Raw genomic sequence first — 24,423 nt, forward strand, 5'->3', positions numbered from 1 at the left:
TGGGGCTACAGTGGGATGTTGAATAGGGCTGTTTGATTATGGGGCTACAGTGGGATGTTGAATAGGGCTGTTTGATTATGGGGCTACAGTGGGATGTTGAATAGGGCTGTTGAATTATGGGGCTACAGTGGGATGTTGAATAGGGCTGTTTGATTATGGGGCTACAGTGGGATGTTGAATAGGGCTGTTTGATTATGGGGCTACAGTGGGATGTTGAATAGGGCTGTTTGATTATGGGGCTACAGTGGGATGTTGAATAGGGCTGTTTGATTATGGGGCTACAGTGGGATGTTGAATAGGGCTGTTTGATTATGGGGCTACAGTGGGATGTTGAATAGGGCTGTTTGATTATGGGGCTACAGTGGGATGTTGAATAGGGCTGTTTGATTATGGGGCTACAGTGGGATGTTGAATAGGGCTGTTTAATTATGGGGCTACAGTGGGATGTTGAATAGGGCTGTTTGATTATGGGGCTACAGTGGGATGTTGAATAGGGCTGTTTGAATTATGGGGCTACAGTGGGATGTTGAATAGGGCTTAATTATGGGGCTACAGTGGGATGTTGAATAGGGCTGTTTGATTATGGGGCTACAGTGGGATGTTGAATAGTTGAATAGGGCTGTTTGTTTAATTATGGGGCTACAGTGGGATGTTGAATAGGGCTGTTTGATTATGGGGCTACAGTGGGATGTTGAATAGGGCTGTTTGATTATGGGGCTACAGTGGGATGTTGAATAGAGCTGTTTTTAATTATGGGGCTACAGTGGGATGTTGAATAGGGCTGTTTGATTATGGGGCTACAGTGGGATGTTGAATAGGGCTGTTTGATTATGGGGCTACAGTGGGATGTTGAATAGGCTGTTTGATTATGGGCTACAGTGGGATGTTGAATAGGGCTGTTTGATTATGGGGCTACAGTGGGATGTTGAATAGGGCTGTTTTTAATTATGGGGCTACAGTGGGATGTTGAATAGGGCTGTTTGATTATGGGGCTACAGTGGGATGTGTTTAATTATACAGGGATGTTGAATAGGGCTGTTTGATTATGGGGCTACAGTGGGATGTTGAATAGGGCTGTTTTGATTATGGGGCTACAGTGGGATGTTGAATAGGCTGTTTGATTATGGGGCTACAGTGGGATGTTGAATAGGGCTGTTTGATTATGGGCTTGGGATGTTGGGCTATTGTGGGCTACAGTGGGATGTTGAATAGGGCTGTTTTGATTATGGGGCTACAGTGGGATGTTGAATAGGGCTGTTTGATTATGGGGCTACAGTGGGATGTTGAATAGGGCTGTTTGATTATGGGGCTACAGTGGGATGTTGAATAGGGCTGTTTGATTATGGGGCTACAGTGGGATGTTGAATAGGGCTGTTTGATTATGGGGCTACAGTGGGATGTTGAATAGGGCTGTTTGATTATGGGGCTACAGTGGGATGTTGAATAGGGCTGTTTGATTATGGGGCTACAGTGGGATGCTGAATAGGGCTGTTTGATTATGGGATGGATGTGAATAGGGCTGTTTGATTATGGGGCTACAGTGGGATGTTGAATAGGGCTGTTTGATTATGGGGCTACAGTGGGATGTTGAATAGGGCTGTTTGATTATGGGGCTACAGTGGGATGTTGAATAGGGCTGTTTGATTATGGGGCTACAGTTTTGAATAGGGCTGTTTATTATGGGGCTACAGTGGGATGTTGAATAGGGCTGTTTGATTATGGGGCTACAGTGGGATGTTGAATAGGGCTGTTTGAATTATGGGGCTACAGTGGGATGTTGAATAGGGCTGTTTGATTATGGGGCTACAGTGGGATGTTGAATAGGGCTGTTTTAATTATGGGGCTACAGTGGGATGTTGAATAGGGCTGTTTGATTATGGGCTACAGTGGGATGTTGAATAGGGCTGTTTTTATTATGGGGCTACAGTGGGATGTTGAATAGGGCTGTTTGATTATGGGGCTACAGTGGGATGTTGAATAGGGCTGTTTGATTATGGGGCTACAGTGGGATGTTGAATAGGGCTGTTTGATTATGGGGCTACAGTGGGATGTTGAATAGGGCTGTTTGATTATGGGGCTACAGTGGGATGTTGAATAAGGGCTTATGGGGCTACAGTGGGATGTTGAATAGGGCTGTTTGATTATGGGCTACAGTGGGATGTTGAATAGGGCTGTTTGATTATGGGGCTACAGTGGGATGTTGAATAGGGCTGTTTTTAATTATGGGGCTACAGTGGGATGTTGAATAGGGCTGTTTGATTATGGGGCTACAGTGGGATGTTGAATAGGGCTGTTTGATTATGGGGCTACAGTGGGATGTTGAATAGGGCTGTTTGATTATGGGGCTACAGTGGGATGTTGAATAGGGCTGTTTGATTATGGGGCTACAGTGGGATGTTGAATAGGGTTTAATTATGGGGTTTGATTATTATGGGGCTACAGTGGGATGTTGAATAGGGCTGTTTGATTATGGGGCTACAGTGGGATGTTGAATAGGGCTGTTTGATTATGGGGCTACAGTGGGATGTTGAATAGGGCTGTTTTTAATTATGGGGCTACAGTGGGATGTTGAATAGGGCTGTTTGATTATGGGGCTACAGTGGGATGTTGAATAGGGCTGTTTGATTATGGGGCTACAGTGGGATGTTGAATAGGGCTGTTTGATTATGGGGCTACAGTGGGATGTTGAATAGGGCTGTTTGATTATGGGGCTACAGTGGGATGTTGAATAGGGCTGTTTGAATGGGGCTATGGGATGTTGAATAGGGCTGTTTGATTATGGGGCTACAGTGGGATGTTGAATAGGGCTGTTTGATTATGGGGCTACAGTGGGATGTTGAATAGGGCTGTTTGATTATGGGGCTACAGTGGGATGTTGAATAGGGCTGTTTGATTATGGGGCTACAGTGGGATGTTGAATGGGGCTGTTTGATTATGGGGCTACTGTTTGAGTGGGATGTTGAATGGGCTGTTTGATTATGGGGCTACAGTGGGATGTTGAATAGGGCTGTTTGATTATGGGGCTACAGTGGGATGTTGAATGGGGCTGTTTAATAGGCTGTTTGATTATGGGGCTACAGTGGGATGTTGAATGGGACTGTCTCATGGGACATCTCAACAAATCTCCACTCTGTTTCCCTCTCTCCCTCTTTCTCTCTCTCTTTATCTCTCTCTCTCTCTCTCTCTCTCTCTCTCTCTTTCTCTCTCTCATTCTTTCCCTCTTTCTCTCTCTCTTTATCTCTCTCTCTCTCTTTCTCTCTCTCATTCTTTCCCTCTTTCTCTCTCTCTTTATCTCTCTCTCTCTTTCTCTCTCATTCTCTCTCTCATTCTCTCTCTCTCCCTCTGTCTCTCTCTCTTTATCTCTCTGCTCCTTTTATACATGTTTTATTTAACCTATATTTAACTAAGCCAGTAATGTCAGACTTTATGAAAGAGACTAGGGTTGAACAATAACTCTTGCACAGTGTGAACAGCAGATTACTGTGTCCTCATGGAAAGCGACAGCGAGGAAACTCGTGCTCCCTGACAGACGCGTCGCATAGAGAGACCGTTGCTCTCTCCAATCAATCCTGACAGATCAAAAAATGTCATCTCTGTAGGTGGAATTTATGAAAAGGGGAAATCGCACGCTGACTGACTAGACTAGCGTAAACGGCGCGGGGACAATTTCCGCCCGTGGAGGGGAATACACCACACACGCTGCTTTCATCTTGCGTCAGCTTTGCCTGGGAACAACGTTCATATTGAGGAGTCAAAGAAATAAGTAGGGCTCTCAAAAGACTTGGTTCAAATGACTCCACCTTCAAAAGGTGCAGAACTCCTCGCTCTCCCAGATATCCTCCCATGCTGACTCTCCCAGATATCCTCCCATTCTGACTCTCCCAGATATCCTCCCATGCTGCTGACTCTCCCAGATATCCTCCCATGCTGACTCTCCCAGATATCCTCCCATGCCCACATTCCAGGCTGTAATCATTAGCATTTGAGAGAACCACTTAACAGTCATTTGAGAGAACCAGGTCTTAACAGACTGTCATTTGAGAGAACCAGGGTTAAACAGTCTTAATAGACTGTCATTTGAGAGAACCAGGGTTAAACAGACTGTCATTTGAGAGAACCAGGGTTAAACAGACTGTCATTTGAGAGAACCAGGGTTAAACAGACTGTCATTTGAGAGAACCAGGGTTAAACAGACTGTCATTTGAGAGAACCAGGGTTAAACAGACTGTCATTTGAGAGAACCAGGTCTTAACAGCTAGGTTGGTTATCACTGCATTGTCGGAACTAGAAGCACAAGCATTTCGCTACACTCACATCAACATCTGCTAACCATGTGTATGTGACAAGTCAAATTTGATTTGATTTGAATTGAGCCAGTGGAGTGATAATGGATTTGGCTGGAATGGGAGATGCCAAGGCCATGGAATGAGTTCTTCCCCACAGTCAGTCAGAGTCTATAGTCTATCCCTGGATGTCTGATTCCTCTAGTGTTGGGTCCATGTTACTCTAATGACTAGGGATGTAGTGATGTCTGATTCCTCTAGTGTTGGGTCCATGTTACTCTAATGACTAGGGATGTATTGATGTCTGATTCCTCTAGTGTTGGGTCCATGTTATTCTAATGACTAGGGATGTAGTGATGTCTGATTCCTCTAGTGCTGGGTCCATGTTACTCTAATGACTAGGGATGTAGTGATGTCTGATTCCTCTAGTGCTGGGTCCATGTTACTCTAATGACTAGGGATGTAGTGATGTCTGATTCCTCTAGTGTTGGGTCCATGTTACTCTAATGACTAGGGATGTAGTGATGTCTGATTCTGTGTTGGCTTCATGTTACTCTAATGACTAGTGTAGTGATGTCTGATTCCATGTTACTCTAATGACTAGGGATGTAGTGATGTCTGATTCCTCTAGTGCTGGGTCCATGTTACTCTAATGACTAGGGATGTAGTGATGTCTGATTCCTCTAGTGTTGGGTCCATGTTACTCTAATGACTAGGGATGTAGTGATGTCTGATTCATCTCGTGTTGGCTTCATGTTACTCTAATGACGAGGGATGTAGTGATGTTATGTTACACCCATGACTTGGGCCAGGCGTTTGGCCTGACCATGTGGTCCTTTGTATCTCAGTTGGTAGAGCATGGTGTTTGTAACGCCAGGGTCGTGGATTCCATTCCCCGGACCACCCAAGTGTAAAATGTATGCATGCATGACTGACCCCAAACCGTGACCCCAAACAGTCTCTGTATCTGAGACAAGTGTGACCTCTGACGGGGCGGCAGGTTAGTGGTTAGAGCGTTGGACTCCCGAGCTGACAAGGTACAAATCTGTCATTGTGCCCCTGAACAAGGCAGTTAACCCACTGTTCCTAGGCTGTCATTGAAAATAAGAATTTGTTCTTAACTGACTTGCCTAGTTAAATAAATAAATTGTCATCTAAGCGTATCCGTCTCTCCTCTCTTCTTCTCCTCCCTGTCTTCCAGGTGCCGGGCTACAGACAGGAGCAGGTGGAGAAGGGCCTGAAGCTGTTCGGCCAGCTCATCAACAACAAGGTCTTCCTGCTCTCATTCATCCGCACGCTCGAGTCGCAGCGCGCTTCTCCATGCGCGACCGCGGCAACGTGGCCTCGCTCATCATGACAATGCTGCAGAGTAAACTGGAGTACGCCACCGATGTCCTCAAGCACCTGCTCTCTGACCTCATCGACCGCAACCTGGAGAGCAAGAACCACCCCAAGCTGCTGCTCCGAAGGTGAGGGGAGAGGGGAGAAGTGGGTGTGTGTGTGACTCTCGTGGGCCATCTCTGGCCTCATTAAGACAAAGGCCTTGGCTCTGTCCTCACCTCTCTGTGTCTGGGGAGAGGGGTGAGTGACTTCACTTCTCCAGAACACCTGCACAAACTCACACACACACTTCTCTATCTCTCTTCATCACTCTCTTCTCTTGCTCTCTTCTCTCGCTCTCTTCATCACTCTCTTCTCTCGTTCTCTTTCTCTCTCTCTCTATCTGCGACAGAGTGAATGATTGGGCCCTCACGGAGCTCTTACGCATTTAAGCTCTGAACAGCTGACTAATGCTAACATCAACGTTGCATTAGCTTTATCCTACACATTAACACTCATAGATTTCCACTCAATGGTAATGGACAACTGTGGCTGTGGGTTTGCTTTCCCTCTCCAAGCCGCTCTCAATTGATCATTAATACCAATGTCCGTACTTCTTCTCCAACTCTAACTCTCTAGAATGGCTGGTTTATGCTAAAACTAAGAACAGGGTAAAATCCTTATTTATTATATAGTGCAGTACTTTTGGCCAGGGCCCATAGGGTGCCATTTGGGATGCGTCCTTTGAAACTGGACTTTGTGGAATTAGTGTATTAGTCAAGCAGCAAGCCGATCAGCCACGCCTGATCGCTCCATATTCACTGTTTCATGGCGGTGACATGTGGAATTAACTTCAATGACATTGAAATGATCACTTTGTCTCAGAAACATGTACTACTCTGACACGCACATCATTAGAATATAATTACGATTAATTAGCGGAGAATCCAATTTTAAAAAAAAGTAAAAATCCTCACTTGAAAAAGAAATGGGATTGTTAAAAGCCCTAGCTACTCCCCACTCAATCAGCACTTCCCTGTGTGTCAGTCTGTATCATATACACAGTACCACCACTTCAATTCAACACCATATCACCATATATGGTGCTGCAAGTGTTGTGACCATCTCGGTTAACCTTGAAAAAGACGTTGGTCCGTGTGGTCGTTGTATCACACATTTGCTCAGGGTGCTCACTGCTCAGTCAGCCTCCCCAATGATTTGATAGGCATGTCGTAAATGAATTTAATCTTCCTAATTTCAATTGCAAACCTCCCGTCCTCCCTCGGGCGAAATCCTCCTCCCCAATGAAGATAGACACAGATTCCTCTGTTCGGGAGCATATTGAGCATATCGTTGTGTCAGAAAATGAACCGCATATTCACATCATGAAGGAGACGTTTAACAGAAAGATCTTGGATGCAGCATTGGATTCATGCTGTATGGGCAAGGCATGATTAATCACACCCAGAGCTTCCGGAGCCATTACCAGGCAGTAAACTCCCTCAATCCCAAATGAAACAATACTACAGTACTTACTATAGAATTCTGTAGTATAGTGTAGAATATTATACTAAACGCTGTAGTGTCACTTGATCGTGTATCGTACTTACTATAGAATGTTGTAGTATACTGTAGAATACTATAATACATATTACAGTTTTATCTGAAAAGAAACACTGTAGTAAATATTTGAGTCATGTTTACAGTATATATGGAAATACTAGTGTATTTAATTTGCATATAACCTGCCCAATCCCCTCCCCAAAATCCCAATTTTTTTATCTGAAAAGAAACACTGTAGTAAATATTTGAGTCATGTTTACAGTATATATGGAAATACTAGTGTATTTAATTTGCATATAACCTGCCCAATCCCCTCCCCAAAATCCCAATTTGTGCCACCCATAAGTGAAAAACCTACATGCCAAGTACAGACCATATATTGTGTTCCTTACAGGTTATAAGAGCAGAAGCTCTGAACTCTCTGGTTGTGGAAAATGTGATCTTTAAGTATTTGTCCAGTAGGTTGCCTCAAGGCGAAAGCCCTCACTCCTATGTCAAAGACAATAAAACTAAAACACTACAGTAAATATTACAGTATAATACAGTCTGTAAAAACAATACTGGAACTACCAGACTAGAAGGGCTAGCTGCTGGAACACTACCAGACTAGAGGGGCTAGCTGCTGGAACACTACCAGACTAGAGGGGCTAGCTGCTGGAACACTACCAGACTAGAGGGGCTAGCTGCTGGAACACTACCAGACTAGAGGGGCTAGCTGCTGGAACACTACCAGACTAGAGGGGCTAGCTGCTGGAACACTACCAGACTAGAGGGGCTAGCTGCTGGAACACTACCAGACTAGAGGGGCTAGCTGCGGGAACACTACCAGACTAGAGGGGCTAGCTGCTGGAACACTACCAGACTAGAGGGGCTAGCTGCGGGAACACTACCAGACTAGAGGGGCTAGCTGCTGGAACACTACCAGACTAGAAGGGCTAGCTGCTGGAACACTACCAGACTAGAGGGGCTAGCTGCTGGAACACTACCAGACTAGAGGGGCTAGCTGCTGGAACACTACCAGACTAGAGGGGCTAGCTGCTGGAACACTACCAGACTAGAGGGGCTAGCTGCTGGAACACTACCAGACTAGAGGGGCTAGCTGCGGGAACACTGTCAGACTAGAGGGGCTAGCTGCGGGAACACTGTCAGACTAGAGGGGCTAGCTGCTGGAACACTACCAGACTAGAGGGGCTAGCTGCTGGAACACTACCAGACTAGAGGGGCTAGCTGCGGGAACACTACCAGACTAGAGGGGCTAGCTGCTGGAACACTGCCAGACTAGAGGGGCTAGCTGCGGGAACACTACCAGACTAGAAGGGCTAGCTGCTGGAACACTACCAGACTAGAGGGGCTAGCTGCGGGAACACTACCAGACTAGAAGGGCTAGCTGCTGGAACACTACCAGACTAGAGGGGCTAGCTGCGGGAACACTACCAGACTAGAGGGGCTAGCTGCGGGAACACTACCAGACTAGAGGGGCTAGCTTCTGGAACACTACCAGACTAGAGGGGCTAGCTGCGGGAACACTACCAGACTAGAGGGGCTAGCTGCTGGAACACTACCAGACTAGAGGGGCTAGCTGCTGGAACACTACCAGACTAGAGGGGCTAGCTGCTGGGACACTGTCAGACTAGAGGGGCTAGCTGCTGGAACACTGTTAGACTATAGGGGCTAGCTGCTGGAACACTGTCAGACTAGAGGGGCTAGCTGCTGGAACACTGTCAGACTAGAGGGGCTAGCTGCGGGAACACTACCAGACTAGAGGGGCTAGCTGCTGGGACACTGTCAGACTAGAGGGGCTAGCTGCTGGAACACTGTTAGACTATAGGGGCTAGCTGCTGGAACACTGTCAGACTAGAGGGGCTAGCTGCTGGAACACTGTCAGACGAGAGGGGCTAGCTGCGGGAACACTACCAGACTAGAGGGGCTAGCTGCGGGAACACTACCAGACTAGAGGGGCTAGCTGCTGGGACACTGTCAGACTAGAGGGGCTAGCTGCTGGAACACTACCAGACTAGAGGGGCTAGCTGCTGGGACACTACCAGACTAGAGGGGCTAGCTGCTGGGACACTACCAGACTAGAGGGGCTAGCTGCTGGGACACTACCAGACTAGAGGGGCTAGCTGCTGGGACACTGTCAGACTAGAGGGGCTAGCTGCTGGGACACTGTCAGACGAGAGGGGCTAGTGCTGGAACACTACCAGACTAGAGGGGCTAGCTGCGGGAACACTACCAGACTAGAGGGGCTAGCTGCTGGGACACTGTCAGACTAGAGGGGCTAGCTGCTGGAACACTGTTAGACTATAGGGGCTAGCTGCTGGAACACTGTCAGACTAGAGGGGCTAGCTGCTGGAACACTGTCAGACGAGAGGGGCTAGCTGCGGGAACACTGTCAGACTAGAGGGGCTAACTGCTGGAACACTGTCAGACTAGAGGGGCTCAATGCTGGAACACTACCAGACTAGAGGGGCTAGCTGCTGTAACACTACCAGACTAGAGGTTCTATCTGCTAGAACACTGTCAGACTAGAGGGCTAGCTGCTGGAACACTACCAGACTAGAGGTTCTATCTGCTGGAACACTGTCAGACTAGAGGGGCTAGCTGCTGGAACACTGTCAGACTAGAGGGGCTAGCTGCTGGAACACTGTTAGACTATAGGGGCTAGCTGCTGGAACACTGTCAGACTACATTTACATTTAAGTCATTTAGCAGACGCTCTTATCCAGAGCGACTTACTAGAGGGGCTAGCTGCTGGAACACTGCCAGACTAGAGGGGCTAGCTGCGGGAACACTGTCAGACGAGAGGGGCTAGCTGCGGGAACACTGTCAGACGAGAGGGGCTAGCTGCGGGAACACTGTCAGACTAGAGGGGTGTGCTTGTGCTATCACACGTGGCCACCCTCAGTCTGACTAACCTTTAGCTGCTAGCCCTAACACACGGTCACATACTTGCTTCTTGGCCCTGGATACACACCCAAAATAGAGGAGACACCCAGGCTCACTCAGCTGTGATGAGAAGGCTAAATCTGGGCTCTGAGTAACACCCCCCGCCCCCCCGTCCCCGTCCCGTCCCTCAATATATCTCTCCCTTCCTCCTCCCTATGTGTCCTCCCAATCTCCCTCTCATTGTCTCTCTCTCTCTCTCTCTCTCTCTCTCTCTCTCTCTCTCTCTCTCTCTCTCTCTCTCTCTCTCTCTCTCTCTCTCTCTCTCTCTCTCGCTTTATCCATCTATCTCCCGCCCTCTCTCTCTCCCCCGCCTCTGCGCAGGCCATCTCTCTTTCTCTCTCTTTTCTCTGTCTTTCCCCCCTCTTTGCCTTTTTACTTGATTACTAAATCACTGCTCAAAGTGCATAAGCAGGACATCTTTGGCACTGTGTCCAGACCAGCTTCCCATCACCGCTTCCAAGACAAACTCTCCACCCCTCTCCTCCATTCTCCTCCACTCTCCTCCACTCTCCACCACTCTCCACCCCTCTCCACCCCTCTCCCCCACTCTCCTCCCCTCTCCACCACTCTCCACCCCTCTGCCCCCACTCTCCACCCCTCTCCTCCCCTCTCCTCCACTCTCCACTCCTCTCCTCCCCTCTCCTCCACTCTCCCCCCACTCTCTCCCCTCCCACCCCTCTCCTCCCACCCTCTCCTCCCTCTCCCTCCCCTCTCCACCCCTCTCCTCCACCCTCTCCACCCCTCTCCTCCCTCTCCACCCCTCTCCACCACTCTCCACCCCTCTCCTCCACCCTCTCTCACCACTCTCCTCCATCCTCCCACCCCTCTCCACCACTCTCCACCCCTGTCCTCCACTCTCCTCCACTCTCATCCACTCTCCATTCTCCTCTCCTCCACTCTCCATTATCCTCTCCTCCATTCTCCTCCACTCTCCTCTCCTCCATTCTCCTCTCCTCCATTCTCCTCCACTCTCCATCTCCTCCACTCTCCTCTCCTCCATTCTCCTCTCCTCTATTCTCCTCCCTCCACTCTACTCCACTCTCATCCACTCTCCATTCTCCCCTCCTCCACTCTCCATTCTCCTCTCCTCCATTCTCCTCCACTCTCCTCTCCTCCACTCTCCACTCTCCTCTCCACCACTCTCCACCCCTGTCCTCCACTCTACTCCACTCTCATCCACTCTCCATTCTCCTCTCCTCCACTCTCCATTCTCCTCTCCTCCATTCTCCTCCACTCTCCTCTCCTCCACTCTCCACTCTCCTCTCCACCACTCTCCACCCCTGTCCTCCACTCTCCTCCACTCTCATCCACTCTCCATTCTCCTCTCCTCCACTCTCCATTCTCCTCTCCTCCATTCTCCTCCACTCTCCTCTCCTCCACTCTCCACTCTCCTCTCCACCACTCTCCTCTCCTCCACTCTCCTCTCCTCCACTCTCCTCTCCCGCCTTTCTCTACATCCCCATCTGCCCGTCTCAACCTCAGCTGAAGCACACCACCAGGCAAACTAACTAACGAGAGACTTCCACAACCATCTGTCGCATTTTTGCGCCCTCCTCTGTCAGCCCCCTCTCCTTCCTCCACCCCCCACCCCTGCTTACACCCTCTCATTCTCTCCTCATGCATACTGAAATAGCTGCTGAACCTTTTCCACAGCTCAGATTTCTTTCATCCATCTATGATATAATATATCATTTAAAAAATCGGGGCTACTATTATTTCCTTTAACCAGCAACCGTCCATCTGCCTCTCCTGATGCACACACACACACACACACACACACACACACACACACAAACACACACACACACACACACACACACACACACACACACACACACACACACACACACACACACACACACACACACACACACACACACACACACACACACACACACACACACACACACACACACACACACACACACACACACACACAGGGGATAATAATCAGTAGGAGCTAAAGGTCCTCTGATTATACTGTGAGGATTATCTCAGTAGTGCTAGTAAGAAGACGTCAGCCTAAGCACTGAGACTGCTTCTATGTCCCAAATTGTACCCTATTCCCTATGTAGTGCACTACTTTTGATCAGGAATGAGGTCGTGAAAAAAGTAGTGCAAAAGTAGTGCTCTATAAAGAACATAGGGTGCCATTGGGTATGCAGCCTGTGCTCTGCGTCAGACAGACAATCTTCTCCCCAGGAGCCCGAGTGGGAAATTGAAATCATTTTTGACTTCATGCTGTGGTGCTTTAACACGTGGGATTGGAGGAAGGGGGCGTGGCTAGCAGCAGAGCTACAACGTAGCTGCGTGTTTGGTTAACAGAAGAAAAGCCTTGTGACCCCCACTTGGCCCAGAGGAGGGTAGAGTGAAAAACGTCACTGAGAATCCTGTCCTTTAACATCTTATTGATTTTAAGAGCTTATCTATCACAATCAATAACACCCTAGGACGATATGGTCTACAGAACCCTCATTAATGACCTCTGGTATCAAAACTCTGTTTGTAAGCCACATCTGTTGTTTCAGCACCCATGGTTTAGATTATCATGATCAGTGCGATGCCAGATGCCTGTAAAGAAATGTCTGTGGGATGAGTGGGAGAGCTGTGAAGATACATTGAGCGTTAAGCCTCCGTTTTATAGAGCGTCGCTCTGCACGACATACTAATGCGTCCCACCGGATCTGCAATCCAAGAATTCTTTGGTTCCCATCTCACGTGCAGAGGCAAAACGACTGCTCTGTAACCAGGGGAAACTAAGTACCAACAAGTTGACTTGGTTGACTGTGTGCTAAGCAGGCACACTACTATCACAGAGCATTACAGCCATGTTAACTTATCAGTAACGTTACTGATACGTTGTAGAGATGTGGCAGTCGAGAGGAGGCTGAGGAGGTTGTCGGGCGGTTGTGGACATGTTAGGTACAGCAACCCTTCATCCCATCTTCCCTATAGGCAGGGCTTGGATAGAGGATGGCCATTTGGACTCCCTGTGGGGCCGTGCCAAAACAGATCATTACTGGAGGGCCTGGCTCGCACTGCCAAAGAAAACCACAAACACACACAGTTACACACACCTTTCTGAACACGTTCTTTAAGAGCACACACACACACAGTTACACACACAGTTGCACACACCTTTCTGAAAACGTTCTTTAAGAACACACACAAACACATAAAATAACAAAAGGAGGAGAAAACGCGGGAGCTGAAAGAGGAGATAAAGACTCAGCCAAGTCATTCTGTTATTCTTGTCTTTTACTGAGACCCTCCTCCCTCCATCTCCAAGTCATTCTGTTATTCTTGTCTTTTACTGAGACCCCTCCTCCCTCCATCTCCAAGTCATTCTGTTATTATTGTCTTTTACTGAGACCCCTCCTCCCTCCATCTCCAAGTCATTCTGTTATTCTTGTCTTTTACTGAGACCCCTCCTCCCTCCATCTCCAAGTCATTCTGTTATTCTTCCATTTTACTGACCCCTCCCTCCATCTCCAAGTCATTCTGTTATTCTTCCATTTTACTGAGACTCCTCCTCCCTCCATCTCCAAGTCATTCTGTTATTCTTCCATTTTACTGAGACTCCTCCTCCCTCCATCTCCAAGTCATTTCTTCTCCACCTCTCCCTTTTACACTCTCTTTTCATCCCTTTGATTGATGTGCTGAATTTGTCTACATGGAGACCATTTGGAAGTGTGAATGATTACAAGTAAGGGGACAGGGTCTGAGGGGAGAGGAGGGAGGAGGGAGAGCGAATGAGGGAGTGGAGGGGAGGAATAGAGTGAGGGACACATGAAAGAAAAGATGAAACGTGACCTCCCTTACCCCTAGAGCCGAGGACACTCTCGGCCGCCGCACCAACATAAAAGTGCGGGCGCAAGCAGAGCAGGATGTTAATCCCATCCAGGTGTTGTGCCAATTCTGGTTGGCAGGGGTGCCGGGCCCGGCCTATTGGCACAGCGGGCACAATCCTCCATCTCTAATTGCGATGGTCCTCCTAAGAGGTGCCAGGAGGGCTCTGAGTGGAGGGGCCAGGAGGGCTCTGAGAGGAGGGGCCAGGAGGGCTCTGAGAGGAGGGGCCAGGAGGGCTCTGAGTGGAGGGGCCAGGAGGGCTCTGATAGGAGGGGCCAGGAGGGCTCGGAGTGGAGGGGCCAGGAGGGCTCTGAGAGGAGGGGCCAGGGGAGGCTGCAGGTGGCAACCGAATGACACAAGGGGCAAGGGGCGTGCACACACACACAATGGCCTAATCCTGAAATATTGATGCCTGTGGCCATGCCTCATTGAGGTGGTGGTGGGGTGAGGGGGGGGGGGTTCTTGGCAGATTACCCACCACACAGGAGCCAGAGACGTGTCAAAAGATATCCGATCCCCGCCTCTCGCCTTTCAGACCCTGCTGTTTGTTATTGTGCACATGAATATTATCCATTCACACGGTATGGCCGCCTGTGGTAGCCCAGTGAACGGTGCCCCGATTAGTCACGCCAGCGGAGCGCCCACTGGCACGAGAGACCGGACATGAAAGAGAGCAGGGCGATGGATGTGTGCATCCACTTTCTATTGTAATGTGATGTTCGGTGTCGTCCCAGACAGTGGGTGTGAATGGGCTAAGGAGGGAGAGGTTAATAATGAGGCCAGTATTATTATAGGCCCTTCTAATGACATCAATCCCAATGGGATCAAATAAAGGTTTTAATTGCTTTCTCTTCTATTAAGACCCCAGCGTAGCTTAGGTGCCCTTGGCGTGCCTGAATATAAAAGGCATCGGCAGGAAGATTGGGGACCTTTAGAAGTGAGAGCCAAAAATGTTTTTGCAATGATGTTTGTGTAACAAAAGCCCCTATTAATTACGACAGTCCTGGTTTTGTGGGGAATTTGATGATCATATTGAGTATTTGTGAGGTTGTGAGGGATGGTATGTTGATGGAATGTCTCTGTTGATTTCAGGACGGAGTCTGTGGCAGAGAAAATGCTGACCAACTGGTTCACCTTCCTGCTATACAAGTTCCTAAAGGTCAATGTCTGCATACACTTCACTCTGATACATTCTGCTTTTCTCACCCATTCAGCTCCTCTAGCTTCATGTCTGTGAGAGTGTGTAATATGGTAACGTGTCTGTGTGTGTGCGTGTGTTTGTTTGTGTGTGTGGACGTATCCCCACAAGAATAGTAAAAAATAGTAACATTTTGTTAGTCCCCACAGGGTAAAATGCTGTTTCTAGGGGTTTAGAGTTAAGGTTAGAATTAGATATGGGCATTACAATTATGTTTAGGGTTATGAAATGGCATTACAATTTGGTTTAGGGTTATGAAATGGCATTACAATTTGGTTTAGGGTTAGGAAATCGGGTTCGTGTTAGAGTTAGGGTTAAGGTTATATTTTTGACACCAATCTCTCTCTGTTTATCTGTTTGTCTGTCTCTCTCTCTCTGTCTCTGTCTGTCTGTCTGTCTGTCTGTCTGTCTGTCTGTCTGTCTGTCTGTCTGTCTGTCTGTCTGTCTGTCTGTCTGTCTGTCTGTCTGTCTGTCTGTCTGTCTGTCTGTCTGTCTGTCTGTCTGTCTGTCTGTCTGTCTGTCTGTCTGTCTGTCTGTGTCTGTCTGTCTGTCTCTGTCTCTGTCTCTGTCTCTGTCTCTGTCTGTCTGTCTCTGTCTGTCTCTCTGTCTCTGTCTGTCTGTCTCTCACCATCCCTCTCTACACAGGAGTGTGCGGGCGAGCCCCTCTTCTCCCTCTTCTGTGCCATCAAGCAGCAGATGGAAAAGGGGCCTATAGACTCCATCACTGGCGAGGCGCGCTACTCGCTGAGCGAGGATAAGCTCATCAGACAGCAAATCGACTACAAGATGCTGGTAAGGGTCTGGGGTAGGAACTGGGCTGGGGTAGGAACTGGGCTGGGGTAGGAACTGGGCTGGGGTAGGACCTGGGCTGGGGTAGGAACTGGGCTGGGGTAGGACCTGGGCTGGGGTAGGACCTGGGCTGGGGTAGGAACTGGGCTGGGGTAGGAACTGGGCTGGGGTAGGAACTGGGCTGGGGTAGGACCTGGGCTGGGGTAGGAACTGGGCTGGGGTAGGAACTGCATTTTGTGGGGTGGGGAGGGGAAGGAAGGGGTTTTGGACACGGTAACACCTAGCCACCCGCCTCCTTTCACGACTGACTGGAAGAGGGCTCCTGACCTCACTTTCTTTTAGAGACCGGAGCTGACAGAGGGAGGAGGCGAGGAAGAGGGGGAGGAGGCGAGGAAGAGGGGGAGGAGGCGAGGAAGAGGGGGGAGGAGGCGAGGAAGAGGGGGAGGAGGTGAGGAAGAGGGGGGAGGAGGTGAGGAAGAGGGGGAGGAGGCGAGGAAGAGGGGGAGGCGAGGAAGAGGGGGAGGAGGCAGGGGAAAGGAGGGAGTGTGTTAGAGATCAGGGAAGGGGGGTGAGGAAGAGGGGGGAGGAGGCCAGGAAGAGGGGGAGGAGGCCAGGAAGAGGGGGAGGAGGCGAGGAAGAGGGGGAGGAGGCGAGGAAGAGGGGGAGGAGGCCGGGGAAAGGAGGGAGTGTGTTAGAGATCAGGGAAGGGGGGGGGGGCAGGGAAGAGGGGGGAGGAGGCCAGGAAGAGGGGGAGGAGGCTGTTTCCCTGGTCTCTCTTTCTGTTCTACTCTCTGATCACCTTCATTCCTCTCCTCCATCACTGTGACCTGAGCTGACTGAGGGAAGACAAGACACCCGGCCAGGCAGTCTGTTACTACCTCAATGTCTCTGTAAGACAAATCAAACCCTTCCCAGGAAACACACAGTGTGGCTCAGATAGCCTGGAGAGGAATAGAGTTATTTCAGTTGGCCGTGAGAAACAGTATCTCTGTCTCAATCAATCTAGAAGGATTGATGATGGAGTGGCCCTTTACAACATGTAATTATCTGCTCAACGATAGAGGTATAGAATTTTACTGGGAACAGCATGGGACCATGAAGTATTTTATTTTCTCTTTCTTATGTAAATGGCCTCCTTCTTTCCCTTGGACCATGTAATTACATCTGGCGAGAGCTTCAATTGCGTAGATGATGATGATGATGCTGATGATGATGGCTGATGTATTCACTGTGAATGATAATAACCGTGCGATAATAATTAGCTTGTTAACCACTCATCGACTCAAGGTAGCCATGCCGTGTCAGACTGGCCCCCCCTGGGAGGCCAGTTTCTCTGAATACCCATTTCTATTACAGGAAAGACTTTCACCAGACTTGACAGATACAGAATGGCCTCTTTCAAACCTGATATCCAACGACCGCGCCATGGTTGGATTATCGTCATCCCACAGAATGTGTCTCCATCTCCAATAGAATTATCAACTGAGACACAGCATACCTGAATCCCATCAACTCCTGATGTGATTCTCTATTCTATAGAAAAAATACCTGTCCCTGTTCTCTACAGGTGGTGAACTGTTCTCCTATTGTAATAGCAGGCGTATAACTCCAGGTCTTGTCCCTGTTCTCTACAGGTGGTGAACTGTTCTCCTATTGTAATAGGAGGCGTATAACTCCAGGTCTTGTCCCTGTTCTCTACAGGTGGTGAACTGTTCTCCTATTGTAATAGCAGGCGTATAACTCCAGGTCTTGTGCCTGTTCTCTACAGGTGGTGAACTGTTCTCCTATTGTAATAGCAGGCGTATAACTCCAGGTCTTGTCCCTGTTCTCTACAGGTGGTGAACTGTTCTCCTATTGTAATAGGAGGTGTATAACTCCAGGTCTTGTCCCTGTTCTCTACAGGTGGTGAACTGTACTCCTATTGTAATAGGAGGTGTATAACTCCAGGTCTTGTCCCTGTTCTCTACAGGTGGTGAACTGTACTCCTATTGTAATAGCAGGCGTATAACTCCAAGTCTTGTCCCTGTTCTCTACAGGTGGTGAACTGTACTCCTATTGTAATAGGAGGTGTATAACTCCAAGTCTTGTCCCTGTTCTCTACAGGTGGTGAACTGTACTCCTATTGTAATAGGAGGTGTATAACTCAAGTCTTGTCCCTGTTCTCTACAGGTGGTGAACTGTACTCCTATTGTAATAGCAGGCGTATAACTCCAGGTCTTGTCCCTGTTCTCTACAGGTGGTGAACTGCATCCACCCGGACAATGAGAAGAGCCCTGAGATCCAGGTGAAGGTGTTGAACTGTGACTCCATCAGCCAGGTGAAGGAAAAGATCCTGGACGCCATATACAAGAACGTTCCCCACTCCCACCGACAGAAGGCCTCTGACATGGACCTAGGTAGGATCCCCGTTCATTAGGGCACTCTGTAGCTGAATGTTATGCAATGGAAAACGAAAACATTTCTTATTGGAAATCCGTTCGGGTGAATACAAGTCTGATCAGTCAATGAGCCCCTTTTTCTACAGCAACCATATACGGATACAAATGGAGAAAATGTTCCCTGGAGTTGAAAAGGTTAACACCTGGAATTATTATTGCAAATATATATTGTATTTTCTGTTTTTAATTGACGAACATTGAGTTATTTTTCCATCACGTGGACAAATCGGTGTTGATGAGTCTTCCGTCATTGAACATGTGGAGGCCATTGTGAGAGTTCTCGTGTTCCTCCACACCAGGGATGTTAAACTCATTCCACAGAGGGCTTAGTGTCTGCGGCTTTTTGATTTCTCCTTTCAATTACGTCTTAGACAACCAGGTGAGGGAGTTCCTTACTAATTAGTGACCTTAATTCATCACTCCGGGTACAAGGGAGGAGCGAGAAACCCGCAGCCACTCGGCCCTCCGTGGAATGAGTTTGACACCTGTGATCTACACCCATTGATTCTCAAGACTTCTTCTTCAAATTACAGTAGTGTTCAGAGAGACTCAACACCAGCCTACCTCCATAGATCTCAGGAGAGTTGAGTCCAGCAGACCTCTCTCTGGCTCCTATGTCTGGTGCTGTGTGATTGTTCTCTTCCCTCTCCGACTCCCCATCGATCCAGCCCTGTTGACCACACTCTGACTCACATGATTGATCAAGTAATCAATGGAGAGGCTCTCAGATCCCCAAACCTCCTCAATCTTAGATGTATTTTCTGTGAAACTTTCGAAGAGATTGGCCTTCTTTCCTTTCACTCCAGCTTTCTCTTCTTCTCTCATTCTTTCTTACTTCCTGTTCTCAGTAGACTGGGTTGTCATTTTCTTCACCAAGGTTATTTCCTAATGGTGTTATAAGATGACTAATTGTCTCTGTTTGTAGTAGTGAGGAGTGGTGACCTGCTCCCCCTGTACGTCCCTGTAACGAGTGAGCTGAGAGTCAGGAAGCAAGTTCAGGGAGTGTGTGTCTAAAACAATACATGGAACATAATACAAAACAAGAAAACACGAACAACGCACAGACATGAAACTGGAACAGAAACAATGATGCCTGGTGAAGGAACCAAAGGGAGTGACATATATAGGGAAGGTAATCAGGGAAGTGATTGAGTCCAGGTGAGTCTGACGACGCACAGGTGCACGTAACGATGGTGACAGGTGTGCGCCGTAACAAGCAGCCTGGTGACCTAGAGGCCGGAGGGAGCACAGGTCACAATCCCATTCTCAGTCCCACAATACTACATCCTGGCACTACATCTTCCAGCTGCACGGCCTATCACGCCTAAGTGTGTGTGTGTTTTATTTCCTGATTGTATTCCATCAATTTCGTCAGGTCTTTCTAGGTAGATGGTGAGTGGCGAGCCTTTTTATGGATTCTGTAACGGCTCTCTTCTATCTCCTCCTCTGATGAAGAGGTAGAACAAGGATCGGACCAAAATGCAGCGTGGTGGTTACTCATGTTCTTTAATGAAAAATGAACGATACATGAAAGAACAATAATATACAAAACAACAAACGAAACGCAAAAACCTATACAGCCTATCTTGTGACAACAAACACAGAGACAGGAACAATCACCCACAAAACACAGTGAAACCCAGGCTACCTAAATATGGTTCCCAATCAGAGACAACGAGAATCACCTGACTCTAATTGAGAACCGCCTCAGGCAGCCATAGCCTATGCGAGACACCCCTACTCAGCCGCAATCCCAATGCCTACTAAAACCCCAATACGAAAACACAACTAAATAAACCCATGTCACACCCTGGCCTGACCAAATAAATATATAAACACAAAATACTAAGACCAGAGTGTGACAGATTCACATATCAGGATGGTGTGTGTGTGTGTGTGTGTGTGTGTGTGTGTGTGTGTGTGTGTGTGTGTGTGTGTGTGTGTGTGTGTGTGTGTGTGTGTGTGTGTGTGTGTGTGTGTGTGTGTGTGTGTGTGTGTGTGTGTGTGTGTGTGTGTGTGTGTGTGTGTGTGGCCCTGTGTTTTCTTAGTAATAGTATATTTATAATGGCATACGGAGCTGTGATGGGGGAATGTCTCTCTGATAAGTGAAGAGATTGGTTTAGGTTTTTGGCGAGCGCTCCATTGCGAAATTGTTTCATGGCGCCCACCGGGCAGTTTCGTGGCGCCCACCGGGCAGTTTCGTGGCGCCCACCGGGCAGTGTGTTGTCTTATTGTTTATTATTATTATAGAGAATTGGACATTTAGTCTGAGGGGGAACTCACTGCGTGTCGTCACTGCGTCTGGGGGGCATTGTGACTACATGCAGTAGTTTAGGAGGGAAGCGGTGTCATTTATGTCTTGTATAAAAGACAATAGGTAGAAGGATATTACACCGAATGCAACAGTCCACTCAGAGGGAGAGGAAGCATCTCTGCATGATTCCACTAACAGATCAAAGGGCCTCCCTAGTCCGGACAAACTCTTCCCCCAACCTCCTCCCCCATATTGACAATCCTCAGTTTCCATCTTGCAGGCTCTCCTGAAAACAAATTTGACAAGAGTGTTTTTGTCCCAGATATTGTTTTTAATTCCCCATGCCGGGTCCCCCTGAGGGAGGCACGATAGGAGGGGACAGGGCGTGAGAACCAATCCAAGCAAGACCTGCTTTGTGTGTGTGGGGAGGTATAGGTACGTGTGTGAGGGTGGGGGAGTGAATTGTGTGTGTGTGTGTATGTATATGCAAGTACATGTGTGTGCTGCTTCCCCCTCTGCAGTATGACAACACTACCTCAATAACCTTCACTGGTTCACCCTCTGCAGTATAACAACACTACCTCAATAACCTTCACTGGTTCACCCTCTGCAGTATGACAACACTACCTCAATAACCTTCACTGGTTCACCCTCTGCAGTATGACAACACTACCTCAACAACCTTCACTGGTTCCCCCTCTGCAGTATGACAACACCACCTCAACAACCTTCACTGGTTCCCCCTCTGCAGTATGACAACACTACCTCAACAACCTTCACTACTTCCCCCTCTGCAGTATAACAACACTACCTCAACAACCTTCACTGGTTCCCCCTCTGCAGTATGACAACACCACCTCAACAACCTTCACTCTGCATTCTCACAACACTACCTCAGCAACCTTCACTACTTCCCCCTTTGCAGTCTGACAACACTACCTCAATAACCTTCACTACTTCCCCCTCTGCAGTATGACAACACTACCTCAATAACCTTCACTACTTCCCCCTCTGCAGTATGACAACACTGCCTCAATAACCTTCACTACTTCCCCCTCTGCAGTATGACAACACTACCTCAATAACCTTCACTACTTCCCCCTCTGCAGTATGACAACACTGCCTCAATAACCTTTACTACTTCCCCCTCTGCAGTATGACAACACTACCTCCATAACCTTCACTACTTCCCCCTCTGCAGTATGACAACACTACCTCAATAACCTTCACTACTTCCCCCTCTGCAGTATGACAACACTACCTCAATAACCTTAACCTTCACTGTAGGAGCTCCGATGTTCTAGAATCCCTCCACTCCCCAAAGCCTTTATCTACAACACTGGGCTCCACACAGAGAGACCTGGGAGGATTGGGGTACAGGGGCAATCTCATCTTACTCTGGTTTTCTCCAAATTCATCCTTTCTTTCCTCTCCTTTTTTCCAATTCCCTCTCTCCTCTTCCTTTGGTTTGTTTACTCTGGCCCAACTGGAGACTCAGGTCATTTGCATGTTGATGGAAAGATGTACAGTACAGAGAGAAAACAATAGGAGGCTTTGTGTTTTCTGGAGATTTCTGATGCCAAAGTTGTTCTCCGCACCCCTCCTAGGACGTGTTTCATCATCTGCCCTGTGATTGCTGCTTTGTTGGTCTATTTGTGATTGGAATAGGAGATGACAGTGACCGACGCCAGGCGGGAACAACACCGACACAGTGACACATTCTTATATAAACTCAAATGCGGCAAACAAAATAATATCACCTCCTTGTTTGTTTTCCACAATATATTTTATTTTCATTATAATGTGACCGAATACAGTGGTGGGGTTTCTCTACAGTGGTGAGGGTGGTGGGTTATTTCGTATGTCTTTGGGGTGGCGTTGTATCTCGAGTGTGTGCGGTGGTATGGTTTCTCTTGAAGGGTGCTTTAGGTGGGGTATCTCCTGAGGGTGCAATGGTGTGGTATTTCTAGCTGAGACTGAAAGTTCAGTTGAATGGGGTAGCGGTGGTGTGGTTTCTCCTGCCCTAGCTAGTTCCCAGAAATGACAATAAGAGACAGTTCAGCAGGGGTTTAGCACTGGTCGATGGTGGAGAGCACTCAGCGTGGGGGCCAGGGGCCCGCCACAGATGAAAGAGGAAGTAGGGACCTTGGCTAGCAGTGGTAATCACATCCATCGATCGAGAGGGCCCAGCGAAGGCCCCGATCCGCTCTCTATCAAAGAGCAGAGTGGGTGATTAATTTTCCTCCCTTTCTTTTCCCTCTATTTCTTCTTGTCCTCCCTCTCGTTCTCTCTTGCAACTAACACTCGTTGTCACACTCGTTCTACGTCTCGGTATCGCTACTTTGTGGCCTGGGAATCTCATGCTGGCCTCAAAGGAAGGATTCCAGGAACTCCAGATCTGTTTCACTGTAGCCACTCCCCTTCTCTTCCCACGGTCCAGACATACATGGCTCCTGCAGAACCAGTGTGTATGTGACGCAGGTTGACATTCACTGTCATGAATCTTGCCCTGGAGGCAGAAATGAGCAATTCTTCACTACACGGGCCATCTAGAAAGTCAAAACTGGCTATATTGTAAAAATAGGTTTAAAATCAGATTTGATGACTTTGTGGCTGTGCCAGTCAGTGACGACTCTACAGAGCTGCCAACAGGGAAAGATTCATGACAATAAATGCCAACCTGCGTGTGTGACATCAAAGGAGTGTACAAAAAGAGAGCGTAGTGATCACTGCATCTTGTGGAAAAGGTCATTCTGAGCAGGCTGGATATAAATCTCTCTTTCTCCCTGTAGTGCCCTAACCTGTCTTTACCTTTGCCCCCTCACAGAGTGGCGCCAGGGCAGAGGTCAGCGTACGATCCTGATGGATGAAGACCTCTCTACCAAGATTGAGAGCGACTGGAAGAGACTCAACATGCTTGCTCACTACCAGGTACACGCATCACTATCTAGAACAGTTAACCCACTGTTCCAAGGCCGTCATTGAAAATAAGAATTTGTTATTAACTGACTTGCCCAGTTAAATAAAGGTGTGTGTGTGTGTGTGTGTGTGTGTGTGTGTGTGTGTGTGTGTGTGTGTGTGTGTGTGTGTGTGTGTGTGTGTGTGTGTGTGTGTGTGTGTGTGTGTGTGTGTGTGTGTGTGTGTGTGTGTTACATGCATCACTATCTAGAACACATATCTATTCGACCAGGTACACGCATCACTATCTAGAACACACATATCTATACGACCAGGTACACGCATCACTATCTAGAACACACATATCTATACGACAAGGTACACGCATCACTATCTAGAACACACATATCTATACGACCAGGTACACACATCACTATCTAGAACACACATATCTATACTACAAGGGACATGCATATCTAGAGGTGGAGTCATACCCATGTTCACTCAGGACAGAGAGGGTAGAAGTGTAATGCATTGTATTTCTATAGGGTACACTGATCCGTAATGGAGAAGATTGAAGATAACTCCCAATACGCTGTACAGAAGGGACTGGTGATTTGCTAGTGTACCAACAAAGCCTGTTAGAGACAAGCAAAATGGATGAATAGAATGAAGTAGTTTGTTTTCCCCTCCAGTGTGTATTTGCAATATCAAAACTAAACTATTCCCTCTCATAGTGTATAATACAGTGTGGTGCACCATGTTTCCATGTAAATATTATGCTGCATAGTGTTCAGTTTGAGGTAAACCGATGGTCCAGATTAGGCTCTAACTATTAGAGTATCCACTTCCAGGTAAATACATGTTTGAGATGATTGACTTCCA

General features: G+C 48.1%; 1 pseudogene; it reads left to right on the forward strand.

Annotated features, from left to right (window-relative positions):
• The first annotated feature begins 5,484 nt into the window (after window positions 1-5,484).
• LOC124026117 overlaps window positions 5,485-24,423 on the forward strand; it is a 60,781-nt pseudogene continuing 41,842 nt past the window's right edge.

Source organism: Oncorhynchus gorbuscha, unplaced genomic scaffold, assembly GCF_021184085.1.
Source record: "Oncorhynchus gorbuscha isolate QuinsamMale2020 ecotype Even-year unplaced genomic scaffold, OgorEven_v1.0 Un_scaffold_2611, whole genome shotgun sequence".
In the NCBI taxonomy this organism is placed as follows: domain Eukaryota; kingdom Metazoa; phylum Chordata; class Actinopteri; order Salmoniformes; family Salmonidae; genus Oncorhynchus; species Oncorhynchus gorbuscha.